This window comes from Apium graveolens, unplaced genomic scaffold, assembly GCF_009905375.1.
Source record: "Apium graveolens cultivar Ventura unplaced genomic scaffold, ASM990537v1 ctg1128, whole genome shotgun sequence".
NCBI lineage: Eukaryota > Viridiplantae > Streptophyta > Magnoliopsida > Apiales > Apiaceae > Apium > Apium graveolens.
The window spans coordinates 61910-76647 of record NW_027417107.1 but is presented as its reverse complement, the minus strand read 5'-3'; the positions used below and the strand labels follow the sequence as shown (position 1 = coordinate 76647).

The window sequence follows — 14738 nt, the reverse complement described above, 5'->3', positions numbered from 1 at the left end:
GTTTTATCTTTACAATTTTAATATGCATTTGAACCTTAAACATCCTTAGATAGAAATAATTTCAAACTCTTTAATATGAAGTCTGGTTTTCCAAAACCTTACATAGCATGGGTTCGACCCTAATCAACAATAACTAGACAATGTAAATTCTACTGGAATATAAAATCCTATGCAAGCAAAGCTTCAAGGTGCTTTTAAACCTACTTGTCAATGACAAGTGAGAATCGTACTTCTCCTACCTTACACATAGTAAACCTTCAGGTTTTGTGCGTGCCAGGTCCTCGGGACTTCAAAACCTTCCATAGTTTCCAGCTTGTAGGTTCCTCTACCCTGAACGCTCTTGACTCTGTACGGCCCTTCCCAATTTGGGGCAAGCTTTCCTTTTTGTCCAACACCAGAAGCCTCTATTTTTCTCAAGACTAGATCTCCTTGTTTAAAAAATCTCTCTTTAACCCTTAGGTTGTAATAGAATGAAGCCTTTTTCTGATATTCTACTATCTTTGCATGTGCCTCATCTCGCACTTCATCAATTAGATCCAGGGCTAACCTCTGCCCTTCCTCATTTTCTACAGCGTTGAAAGTCTGAATCCTTGGAGAGGAATGCGATATCTCCGCGGGAACTACAGCTTCTGCCCCATATGCCAACATGAAAGGAGTTGCTCCTGTCGTGACTCTACAGGTAGTCCTATAGGCCCATAATATTGGAAGTATCTCATCCACCCAATTATTTCTTGACTTCTCGATCCTCTTTTTTAGTCCATCCAGGATTATCCGATTTGCTACCTCTGCTTGCCCATTGGCTTGCGGGTGAGCCACAGAGGTGAATCGTAACTCAATTTCATTTTCTTCACAATACTTCTTGAATTCCTCATTGTTGAATTGTGTTCCATTGTCAGTGACGAGGATACGGGGAATTCCATATCGGCACATAATGTTTTCCCACAGGAATTGTGCAACCTGCTTAGTTGTGATTTTGGCCAATGGTTTGGCTTCGATCCACTTGGTGAAATAATCAATGGCTACAATCAGAAATTTCCTTTGTGCCGTGGCCATAGGAAAAGGCCCTAGAATATCCATCCCCCACATGGCAAAGGGAATAGGCGAGTTGATAGAGGTCAGCATCTCGGGGGGTTGTCTAACAACTGGTGCATGCTTCTGACAGCGATCACACTTCTTCACATATCCTTTGGCATCAGCCATCATTTCTGGCCAATAGAAGCCTAAACGGGTTATTTTATGAGCCAAGGCCCTGCCCCCCAGGTGTTGTCCACAAATACCTTCATGCACTTCTTCAAGAGCCAAGCGTGCCTCATCGGGCCTGAGACACCTCAGGTAAGGAACCACGAAAGATCTTTTATATAGAATCCCATCTATCAAAGAGTACCTTAGTGCTCGAACAGTTAACTTCCGTGCCTCAATTGCATCGCTTGGCAACCAACCGGTCTGAATGTGAGCCTTGATGGGATCAATCCATGACGTCCCCAAGCCTACGGGAGCCACAAGCTTAACATCTATGCTTCGTGTCTTCAAAACACGGAAGTACACACTTCCTGAACTTTCTTCAATCTCAGATGAAGCAAACTTTGATAGCGCATCTGCTTTAGCATTTTCTTCCCTTGGAATGTGTTCAACATGGCATTCATTAAATTGGGTCATCACAGCCCTTACTAGGCGAACATACTTAGCCATCGTATCATCCCTTGCCTCAAATTCTCCCTTTACCTGGGATATGATCAGCTTCGAGTCTCCACGGACCTTTAAGTTTTTGACTCTAAGTGTCCCAGCTAAACCAAGGCCAGCAATCAGGGCTTCATACTCTGCCTCATTGTTTGTTGTTGGGAAGTCTAGCTTCATGGCATACTCAATTAAGAATCCATCAGGGCTTTGCAAAACCAACCCTGCTCCACTGGAATTTGTTTTTGATGCTCCATCAAAATAGAGAACCCAATATTCTTTCTCCTTGTCCCCATTGTCGACTCCCTTGTCTTGAGGTATGGTATTGTCGACTCCCTTGTCTTGAGGTATGGTATCTTCCTGCCCCCTGACTTCTTGGTTGGGTATGGTACATTCCACCAGGAAGTCAGCTAGTGCCTGGGCTTTTATGGCCGTACGTGGCTTATACTTGAGATCGAACTCTCCCAACTCTATTGCCCATTTAATCAGTCTCCCACTTGCCTTGGGACTGTGAATGATATTTCTCAGTGGCTGATTTGTTAGCACTTCAATTTGGTGAGCTTGAAAATAAGGACGCAGCTTTCTTGAAGCCATTACCAAGGCTAAAGCGAACTTCTCAATGGCTGAATAATTCAACTCAGCACCATGCAAAATTTTGCTGACATAGTATACGGGTTTCTGGACCTTCAGTTCCTCCTTAACCAACACGGCGCTCAAGGCGCTCTCTGAAACAGCCAAGTACAAAAATAAAACTTCATTCAGAACTGGCTTGGCCAACAACGGGGCCTGGCCCATATACTTCTTTAACTCTTCAAATGCCTTCTGATTTTCCTCATTCCATACAAAGTCTTTGATGTTCTTCAGTGACTTGAAAAATGACAAGCACTTGTCTCCTGACTTGGAGATGAATCGTCCTAACGCAGCAACCCTTCCTGTGAGCTTCTGAACATCCTTGACAGTTTTGGGGGGTTCCATGTCCAGGATCGCCTTTATTTTATCGGGATTTGCCTCAATTCCCCTCTTCGAGACCATCAATCCCAAGAACTTTCCAGATCCTACGCCGAAAGCACACTTCGTCGGGTTCAACATCATCTTGTGGTACCTCAGGACCTCCAAAGCTTCCCTTAAATGGGCTATATGATCAGTCTTTACTAGACTCTTGACTAACATGTCATCAACATAGACTTCCATAGTCTTACCAATAAGATCCTTAAAAATTCTATTCACCAACCTTTGATAGGTGGCTCCTGCATTCTTGAGACCAAACGCCATAACAAGATAACAGTAAACACCAAAGTCAGTGATAAATGATACCTTTGGAATGTCATCCTTATGCATTTTGATCTGGTTGTATCCGCTAAACCCATCCATGAAACTCAGCATCTCATGTCCAGCGGTAGCATCAATCAAAGTATCAATTCTAGGCAGCGGAAAACAGTCTTTGGGGCATGCATCATTCAGATCGGTGAAGTCTATACACATCCTCCACTTTCCATTAGCCTTCTTCACCATTACAGGGTTTGCTAACCACTCCGGAAATTGAATCTCCTCAATGAAACCAGCCTTTAAGAGCTTTTCCACTTCCTGCTTTATAGCCTCTTGTCTTTCCGGGGCAAAATTTCTTTTCTTTTGTTTCACTGTCTTCCGGCTTGGATCCACGTTTAGCTTGTGAGTAATTAACTCCGGGTCTATGCCTGGCATATCAGCTGCTGACCATGCAAACACATCACTATTTTCTTGCAAAAATTTTACTAACTTCCCTCTAAGGGGCTCCTCTAATGTGGCTCCAATGAAAGTCATCCTCTCAGGATTCTTGGGATCTAAAGGAACCGAAACCAATTCTTCTGCTGGCCTTCCTCTATTCTCATCATTTTCTCGAACATCCATATCTTCAATAGGAAGAACCTGCCCCCCGACTCCATCTGCCCTCAAGGAGGCCACATAACAGCTTCTAGCCATTTTTTGATCTCCTTTCTCTTCTCCAATCCCGTTTCGGGTGGGAAACTTCATGACTGAATGGTAGGAAGAGGGGACTGCCTTGAAGGCATGTATCCCTGTTCTCCCCATGATAGCATTATAAGTTGAACTAGCCTTTACTACCACAAAATCCAGCATCTGCGTTGCTTGCCTTGGCTCCGTACCTATGGTGGTTGGCAATTTAATTATCCCTTCCACAGGACATTCTACTCCAGCAAATCCATATATCGGCATGTCGGTTGGTGTCAACTGGGAGTCGTTATACCCCATCCTTAGAAAGGTGTCGTGGAGCAAGATATCCACAGAAGCACCATTATCCACAAGGACCCTCTTAACCGGGCTATTTCCTATTATCGGCGTTATGACCAGCGGGTCGTCATGGGGAAACTTCACACCCTCAAGGTCGGAATCATCAAAAGCCAATGTTACTTCTGTCCTGGCCCTCTTCGGGGCTTCTCCAACAATATGCATAACCTCTCTAGTATATGCCTTTCTGGAATTTTTGGACAATCCAGCAGCAGTTGGACCTCCAAAGATCGTGTTTATCACAGGCCCTCGAGGTCTCGGCCCTCCATAAATGGTGTTTATAACTGGTCCTCTAGGTTGGGGATTCCGCCCCTGATCATCTTGGTCCCTCCTACGATCTTCAAAGTTTTTCCTTCCATTACTATTTCTGTCTCCTCCATCTCCAGTATACTTGTTCAATCTTCCTTTTCGAATCAAAAACTCAATTTCATCTTTCAACTGCCTACACTCATCGGTATCATGGCCAACATCTTTGTGAAACCTGCAATACTTGCCCTTATCTAGCTTGGCGGGATCAGCCTTCAAGGGCTTAGGCCAGCGAATATCTCTGTCTTTCTCAATCTCCATCAAAATCTGACTTCTGGGAGCATTCAGCTTAGCGTATTCAGTGAACTTTTGCCCAGGTCCTCCCTTCTTGGGGGTTGAATCAGGGTTTTGTTCAGTTCTAGGATATTTATCCTTAGCGATATACTCCAAATCAGTTTTTCGTTTCTTGCCTCCAGTGGGCTCATTACTTACTACGGTCTTCCTCATACTTTCTTCAACCTTGATATACTTCCCTGCCCTCTCTTGGAGCTGCAACATGCTCTCAGGGGGTCGTTTGGCCAAAGACATCTTGAAAAACTCATCCCTAGTTCCTTGTTGCAGTGCTATCATGGCTACCTTATCATCAAGGTCTGGGACTTTTAAAGCCTCCTTTGTAAAACGATTCAAGTAATCTCTTAAGGATTCTTTAGCTCCCTGCACAAGACTCATAAGAGATGCTGAACTTTTCTCATGGACTCTTCCACTGATGAATTGCTTAATAAAAGCCTGACTTAATTCTCTGAATGATCCAATAGAATTTGGGGGTAGGCGACTGTACCATCTTTGAGCCATTCCCGACAGGGTTTGAGGAAAGGCCCGACATTTTATAGCATCGTTCACGGGTTGCAGCAGCAGTGCATTAGAGAATGTCCTAACATGATTAGCGGGGTCTCCCGTGCCATCATAGGCTTTGATAGTGGGCATCTTGAATTTCCTTGAGATATGGGCATTCATTATCTCTTCTGTGAAGGGTGGAGTTGGATCATCAGGATCTCCAAGGGGAAGGAGATTGCTTGGATCAGTTCTTGGGACAGCAGCCCTTCTTCTTACCGGACCATCCAGGTCTATGATAGGAGGAGGATTTCTCCCCCTAGGAGGTATGTGGGATCTGGTGGCTTGGTGAGCCTCCAAATCACGTCTCAGCCTTTGGATTTCAGCCTCATGAGCCCTGATCTTTTCCTGCACTTCTTGGGGATTCACCCCTGGGGTGCTTTGGGGGCGTTGCCTTCCATCGGCCATTGGCTCTTTTCCAGGACGCCTCCTTCTCGGGGCCACTTCATCATCCGAAGACTCGGAGTCTCTCTCAGTGTATGGACCAGAAAATTCCCGATCCTCAGGGATAGGATCCAAACCTCGTATATAGGGGGGCGACCGCCCTCGTGCTTCGCTTCGCCCAGCATATCCACTTCCTCCAACCTCAGGGTAAAGGGGCATCCCATAAGGGGGGTTAGTAGTAACAATAGTTGAATATTCATACCCGACGGGTCGAGAATTCACAGGTATATGTATTTGTTGAACTTGAGGATTCGTACCTTGAACAATCGGGGGAGTTGTCCCTTGTAGCTGAGGATGAGTTGCCCCTGTCTGGGCTTCCCCCTGAGTAGATGCATAAGTTGAATGGGGAGGAACCTCCACGGTTGATGAAATCACCTGGGTTGTCCCTGATGGTGTTCCCTCCTCCAGAGTGCTGGTTGTTCTCCGTGTTCTCGCCATGGTTGTTGTTGCTTTCCCACAGACGGCGCCAAATGTTATGGATAAAAAACTAAGGTTATTATTTGCTGTATTTATTACTAAGATTCGGGAGCTCAAGGCCTTTAATGGCTGCTCTCGTGTTTCGTGGCTCAAATCTGCCTTTACGAGATGCCTACGTATCTCTATATATTAGAGAATCAAGCCAAAAAACGTAGTTCTGATTTGTGGGGTGAGGCCCCTTATATAGATGTGGGAGTCCTTGAATTGGACTTGGTATAGGAGACTTGGTGGATAAGCCTCTGAATTAGGATAGACTTAGGAGTCCTAGGAAGTAGGAAGCTGATTCCTTATCCTTTTAGGTCCCCTTGAGGCTAATTTCTAAGGATTTATATCCTCATCGGGACTCTTTTCAACATCTGATTTCTCCCTTATTAATTAATTACGAAATTAATTAATAATCAGGGCTTTTGGGCCTTTTTTATTCCATCAGGCCTGATCTGGTCCATCAGGCTTAACCTTTCTGGTCTGAGTATCATATATCTTTTTATTGGGTCTAACAGCCCACAATTTGTACAATTAATGCAGTATTTAATAATACAATCCTAATTTATTTATCCCTATCAGGTTGTTTGTCCGTCAAGGAAGGATTGGTCTTTAAAGCTCGATGAAGCTGTTTGGGCTTACAGAACAGCATACAAAACTCCACTTGGTATGTCCCCATTTCAACTGGTGTATGGTAAGGGATGTCATTTACCTGCGGAGCTTGAGCATAAGGCCTTTAGGGCGTTGAAAAAGTTGAACCTGGATTTAGATGCAGCTGGTAAGAAGAGAATGCTTCAGCTTAATGAACTTGATGAATTTCGACTTCAAGCGTACGAGAATAATAAAATGTACAAGGAAAAGGTGAAGAGGTGGCACGATAGGAAGCTACATCCTAAGTTATTCGTGTCGGGGCAACAAGTTCTCTTATTCAACTCTCGTCTCCGACTTTTTCCTGGGAAGTTGAAATCAAGGTGGTTTGGACCTTTTATTGTCAAAACTGTGTTTCCACATGGAGCGGTGGAGATTTTTGAGAATGATCCGGACCAGGCATTCAAGGTTAATGGTCAGCGTTTGAAGCACTACTATGGGGACACGGCACACCGAGAAGTGGTTAGTGCCATTTTATTGTCAACTTGAGGAAGGTACGCAAAGTCAAGCTAATGACGAAAAAGAAGTGCTGCGTGGGAGGCAACCCATGAATTGTTGTTACAGGAACCCTTAGAAGTTAATAACCTATCCAAAACCACAAAAAAATCAGAAAAACCGGGCTCGAATTTTTTTTCCAGAGACCCCCTGAGCGCCCGCTTAGCTCTGTTGAGCGACCGCTCAGGGGTCGACTGTGAGAATTTTTTTTAAGTTCATAAAAAATCCAAAAAAATCAGAAAATCAAAAAAATAAATTACAGCCCCATTACCCACGATTTCTTTTCCCATTACCCCATGATTTTATCCCTCAAACCCACTCCTAATCTAATTTTAACCTAATCCATACCCTATATATACATACACCTATCCCATACATCTTCCACACACTTTCTACACTCAAACTCTCTCCCAAACACAAAAACACTATTCTCAAGCACTTTTATTCAGATTCAATGGCACCCAAGAGAGCAAGGACTATTGATAGCAGCAACACAGTCTCTGCTGCTGATTCATCGAGGGGTACTGCTGCGAGGCCTCGGTTGAATGACAGAGCTGCGGAGGAGGAGTACGCTAGGGTTTTGGGGAAGCCGATTCTGAAGGAGAGAGGGTTTTTACCATCGGGGAGGGATGGTGAGTTGCTACCTATGATTGCAGAGAAGGGGTGGATAGCTTTCTGTGAGTCGCCTGAAGCAGTACCGATGAGCGTGGTTTGCGAGTTCTATGCGAATGCGAAGGCCGAGAAGAATGGGTTTTCTGTGGTCCGAGGGCTGACGGTTGATTATCACCCTGTAGTGATTCACCGTGTGATTGGGCAGCGAGAGAGGAAGCCCGAGGAGGAGAACTGGAATGAGAAGATTGCTGAGGATTTCGACTTGGATTTGATTTGTGCTACTCTCTATAGGACGGGCACAGTTTGGACCTTCAAGACAGGAACTAATGAGTATGTCACTTTCCGGCGATCGCTATGAACAGGTATGCCTGTGCATGGAATGCGTTTATTTGTGCTAATATTCTGCCTTCTTTGCATGCACATGAGGTCACAGTTGAGAGAGCACAGTTATTTGGGGAATTCTGAATGAGGAGTACTATGTGGACCTTGGTGAGTTCATCTACCAAGGGATTCTGAAGTTTTTGAGGGGAGCTAAGCAGATGAACATCCCTTATGCATCCACGGTCACGAAGCTTTGTCGAGCAGTGGGAGTGAGCTGGCCGTCTCATGAGCAGTTGCAGTTGCCGGCCGCTCCGATTGATTCTGGGACTCTGAATGGGATGCAGGAGTGGACCGGTGGTGAGCCCGAGGAGTATGGGCTGGGTTATCATCTTCCAGGAGGGATTCCAGCACAAGGTGCTACTATGGCTAGGCCTAGGCGTGATGAGGCTGGTTCTTCGAGAGCTCAGGAGGGTGCTGGGATGGCTGATGCCCAGTATAGGAGGCTGTCACGACGGATGGATGCCATGTACGAGACGCAGAGCAGGTTTGCTCAGGAGCTCACCCTTGCATTAGGGACTGCTTTTCGGGGCCTTGGAGCTGACATCCAGTGGCCAGTTTTTGGTGAAGACTCTGCATACCCGCCGCCTGATACTCCACCCACTGAGGGTGATGATGATGATGACTCCGAGTAGGTATACCCTGTGTTCCTTTCTACTACCTTCACTGGGGACAGTGAAGATTTTAAGTTTGGTAGTTAAGGAATATTTTGTGTGTGTGTCATATAGCTGCATATTCATGATAGTTTAGTTCATATAGTTGCATAATTTTTGCCATATAGTTTTTTTTATATATAGATTTATTTGTTTATCATATCATATAGCTCATGCATATGCCATGATCCCTTTTGTGATGATTTATCGACTAATTTGTGATGTTGATACGAGTGTAGTGATGGCATTAAAGTGATGATTGAGTCGTGTAGGTTGATATGCATGCTAGAAGCACTTGTATTTTCACTAAGTCTTAGAGAATGCTTAAGGACTAGATTGTTGTTATGATCTGATTATTTTTGAGGTTAATCTATTTATTATGCTTAGAATTTGATAATAGGTTCTTAGTGATAAAGGCATGAAAAAGAAAAAAATGGAGTAAAAATGGAATTTGTTGCTAGTTGTGGCTAGGCGTCAATTGGCCAGTAGCCGGCTCGTAGGTTTCTGCGAGTAGTCTAAGGTTGAGCAAGATGGAGCGAAACGCACTTGCTCAGAAATTTTGAAAAAAAAGAAAGGAAAAAAAATAGAAAAAGAGAAAAAAGGAAAAAAAAGAAGTATGTGTTTATGCATAATTGATCGCGAGTGGGCTCTTTGGTATTCGAGTTATTAAGTTCTTAGGGGACTTTGTGCCTAGTGACCTAAGGCTTTTAGAGTCCGGGATCTGCTAACCTAACGCTCGCTACATGGATACCATTGTATAAGTCTTTTGTGGACCTCACTCATTGCACGGTCAAATAAGCATTATTTGTGCGAATAAAAAACATGATTTCGTAATAAGCTCCATGATTCTCGTAGTGTTATAAGTCACTTTGTGCCTAGAATTTTTATTCTTTGTATAATCATGTGATTGCCTTGATGATAGTTGAGTCATAATAATTGGTCTAGTTCCGAAGCATATCTGTTAAACATCTGCACACACCACGTTTCTGGCTGTATGTTCGTTTGTATGATTTGATTGATCTTTAGTCGCCTAATTACATTTGTTGAGATGTTGTAAGTTGGTTGGATTGGTCGTAGTAAGGGAGATCGCTGCATTTCATATAGATTGCATTCATGCATGTTTTTATTTGTTTTTGAGTCTGTGACGCTTGAGGACAAGCATCGATTTAAGTTTGGGGGTGTGATTAGTGGCATTTTATACCACTTAGAACGTCTTAAAATAGCTTAAATTGGTGTCTTGAAATCAAGTATTTTGTGTATTTGATGCGTTTTTCTAGTGTTTGTGCATTTCAGGGTAATAGTTGCATTTTGGAGGAGTAATCATCAAGAATAAGCCTTGACATGTGTTCAGCATTGCGAGAGGAAAGAAAGGGGCAGATTACAGCGAAGAAACGGAGCAAACTCAGGAATTTTCCAGTAGGGTCCTGAGCGCCCGCTCAGTTATGCTGAGCGGCCGCGCAGGGTCGAAAAAAAAGATAATTTGTTTTAGACTTCTACTTTTGTTTGGCTTCCAACTTCTATGTAATCTGAGTTTTATGGGACTATTATATAAGTAGATTTGGAGAAGTTTTCACAAGGTTGGATCGCGGTATTAAGCAAGGAGCGAAGGAGATAAGGAAGAAGACCGTTTTAGCACACCGCAACGAAGAGGAAGCATATTTTCTTGTGATTCTTTATTTCGTTATAACGTTGGATGCAAGTTTTCTTGCTTTTGAACCTATTTACTCTTGTGACGTACTCTGGTTTAATATAATTAGTTTAGTTATTATTCTCTTGTGTTTGTTTATCATATTTACATATGAACCCATGATGACGATAAGTGCTATCATGGGCTAATCGTGATCATGGGGTCGTAACGGATTTACTATGAAATTCTGTAGTTAATTGTTTAATACCTTAGTGTGTGATGATTGTATGATATCTAGTATTGGTTGTGCGTATTCGTCTTATGTGCGTCGCGAACATATAAGATAGGGTGTTAATCTCTTGTGAAGCGACGGTGGATCTCGAGATTTAGAACTTGCCATGCTAGCATAGGTTCATGTATGATGTGCATGATTAGTGGGTAACTCTAACCGTTTTATTCGCCCTGTGTAATCAAAAAGAATAACTTGTGCTTAAATCATTATGTTGTCAATTTATGTAGACATATAGGGACTCAACATAATTGATGCCTATTCAACTTCTATCTTAATTATGGATGCTTGGTAGAATGGTATTAGTACAATGAAAGTTGGCTTTTATCAGTTTCGTGTTATTCGATTAATATCATCACCATTGCATGCTAAGGGTAATAACAATAACTATTGAAGAAAGTAGTAATGAAGTTGTGATCTCATGAGTGTTTTAATATTGTTAATTCGAAGTGTTAATTAAGTGGTTAATTAAGTAGTTAATCGTAGTTAATATTTAGTCAACAATTCTAAGTGTTAGTGTCTTAACATTGAGAAGTAATCATACATTGGTGAGTGAGTTTAATTGAACAATAATTAGTCCGAGTCTCTGTGGGAACGAACTAGAAAGTATTTTATATTACTTGCGAATGCGTATACTTGCGTGTATTATTAGCGCGTGTTTCCGCCCTAACAACTGTCTGTGATGAAGCTGAGATTAGGGAGAAAAATGATTATGAACAAAAGTTTATAACTGATGTCCTCTCACCAACAAATTATTTTTGTTCTTCAAGAAGAGAAAAATTTACAAACAAGGATGATCATTTAAGTGAGAGTATCGGTACTTGCTTACTGGACATGTCAAGGAAATTCACTGAACCAGTAAGCAAGAACTCTACAAATAGAGAAAACAGCAAAACCAAACGAAGTAGCATAGGTTTTTGGTTCAGCAGAAAACTGAAGGACAAATTGAAACCTTGGATGGGAATTAAAAGGAGGAATTCCAGGAATGACAAAGCATAGATTAACAAGCATATACTTCACACACCTAACAAACAAGTCTCAAGAGAAGGTTGTGGTAACTGTGGTAATGCTAATCACTCATCTTCTAATTGTAGATCTATGTCAGTCACTAATATACCTGAATCCTCTATGCCTATAAAAGTCATGTCAAATATGTCAAGAGAGTTCAGTCATAACATTTATAACATGTCAATCTTGCAAAATCCTTATCACTCTGCCTTTGGTATACCAAGGAATAAGCAAGGTGTCAATAACATGGTTTCATCCTCATCAATTAAGATGCATGCCAGATTTTTTAAATCTGACTTAAGCTCCAAATTTGTCACTCGTAGATCAACACCCAAAGTTAAAGTGGATCTCAATACTGACAAGCCGAGGGTATCGGTTGGTAGTAGAGTAAGAAAAATACATGACACGAAAGATCCTGAGAAAATTTGGTTACCCAAATTAGAATGATTTTTTTTGAATGAGAGCAGGGAAAATAAAAGAGTGTCCAGTTATTGAGTGGCAATTATGACACTTTATAAAGCTCCGTAAAGCTTCGAATTGGTGTTTTGTACTCGAGTTGTTAGTGTTTTTAACGTGTTTTTGTAGTGTTTTTGCAATTCAGGCATTTATCAGGAATACAGGTGAATTAGCATTATTTTGATGCTAATATGGTGTTAGGATGATGTCCAGAATAAAAGCTCGTGAAAAGACCAACTCAAATCAGCAAGAAAAGAAGAAATCAAAAAATTCTCCAGAGAGTCAGCGCGCCCGCACTATGATAGTGCGCAGCCGCGCTCAAAGAACGGAAACTCAGCGCGGCCGCGCCGATCAAGCGCGCGGCCGCGCCAGGTCGAGATAAAAGAATCCTGATTCTCTTGTGATTCCGATTGATGGACTTATACTCTGCATGGGCTGCTATATAAACATAACTTAAGGTCGTTTTTCATAACAAGACGTACCAGAGCTTAAGGAGAAGGCGTAAGAAGACCGTAGAGCATAATTCAACCAAGGGGAAGAAGATCTAGTTTATACTTGTGATTCTTTGTTTTAAGTTGTAACTTTGGATGCTAGTTTTCTTATTTGTGAACCTATACTCTTGTTTTGTACTTGGTTTATTATTTATTAAGTAAAAAGACTACGTTTATTATACCATGCTTTTATCGGAACCCACGTTGATGATGAGTCCGATTATGAGCTAATCATTATCGTGGGGTTCTAATGAATTTATTTATGGATTTCTTTAGTTAATTTGTTTTGATGCCTTAGTGTGTGGTGATTGTATGATAACATAGCATTGGTTGTGCTTATTCGACTTATGAGCATCGCAAACTTATAAGATAGTGTCTTAATCTTTAATGAAGCTAAAATGAATTTAAGGGTTTGGAACTTGCCATGCTAGCAAAGGTTCATGTATTTGTTATGCATGATTCGTAGGTAATTTTAACCATCTTACTTACCCTATATAATCACGATAGTTAACTTGTGCATTAAACCGTTATGTTGTCAAATTCTATAGACATATAGGGTCTCAATATAATTGGTGTATATTCAGCTTCTATCTCTTTTGTGGATGTCTGGTAGTATGGTATTCGTACAACGAAAGTTGGCATTTATCAGTTTCGTGTTATCTGATTAGTGTCATCACCATTACATGCTAAGGTTAAGAATGAAAAGGCTATTGAATGAAGTTAGAATCCCATGTTTGTGTCATATAGTATTCAACTCTCTTTAATTTCTTAGATAATGTTCTTTAGTATAATCTCTTAGTTAATTGTAGTTATAAACAACCTCAATTTGTTATTCGTCTTAGCATTGGATAATAACCATATCATTGTTGCATAAATACATTGATTGAAATTAACCTAGACCAGTCCCTGTGGGAACGAACTAGAATTTATTCTATACTACTTGCGATCACGTATACTTGCGTGAATATTAGCGCGTTTTTAGCCCTAACAAGTTTTTGGCGCCGCTGCCAGGGACTTCAGTATTAATTTTTAGTTTATGTGTTTGTCATCATTGGTCATTAAAGTTCAGTGACTCGGACATTGTTACTTACTTATTTCCTTGACGTGTTTCAGGTAATCTAGCGAGCGTGTACGCATACGCGTTCTCGGTCTCGTAAGAGAACACTGGATCAAGCTGAGGAAGAAGTTGTAGTAGAGGAGAAAGTTGATGAAGAGATCTTAATTGAGAAAGAAGACGAGGTTCTTATTGCAATGGGAGAACCAGAAGCAAATCCAAAGTCTTTGATGGACTACTCTCAACCGAAGATCAATGATATTCAGTCTAGCATTGTTCGACCAACCATCTCGACTAATACCTTTGAGATCAAGTCAAACATGATTCAGATGATACAGGACTCAGTTCAGTTTGGGGGTTCTCCGACAGAAGACCCCAACATGCACATCATAGATTTCATCGAGATATGCAATACCTTCAAGTTCAATAGACATTCTGAAGATGCTATTAAGTTGAGGCTTTTCCCATTCTCTCTGCGGGATAAAGCTAGTGCTGGTTATATTCTCTACCACCAGGGTCTATTACCAAATGGGAGGATCTTGCTAAAAAATTCTTAATCAAATTCTTTCATATGGCGAAGACTGCTGCAATCAGAAACGCACTTACTCAATTTGCTCGGCAATCTGGAGAATCTTTATATGAGGTTTGGGATAGTTATAAAGAGATACTTAGGAAGTGTCCTCATCATGGGATGCCTGACCGGATGATCATTAACTAATTCTATAATGGTTTGGGTGTTAATTCTAGACCCATGCTTGATGCAACATCAGGTTGAGCCTTGTGGGCTAAAAGCTATGATGAAACTTATGAATTTATTAAACTGATGGTTGCTAATGAATACCAGAATCCTACTTTGAGACTATCTCAGGGCAAAGTAGCAGGATTTCTGGAGTTAGATACAACTACGACTAAAGTTGCTCAGCTTAAGGCTTTGACGATGAAGGTGGATTTTTTGGCTAATTATGGAGTTAATCAGATCACTAGTGTCTGTGAGCTTTGTGCTGGTGCCCATGAGACGGAGCAGTGTGTT

At 41.7% G+C, this 14738-nt stretch overlaps 1 non-coding gene across 1 annotated transcript; it reads right to left on the bottom strand.

Annotated features, from left to right (window-relative positions):
- Nucleotides 1-14294: 14294 nt before the first annotated feature.
- LOC141699713 (small nucleolar RNA R71) lies at nucleotides 14295-14401 on the bottom strand. Its single transcript, XR_012566077.1, has one exon. It is a non-coding gene; the product is annotated as a small nucleolar RNA R71 (small nucleolar RNA).
- Nucleotides 14402-14738: the final 337 nt, after the last annotated feature.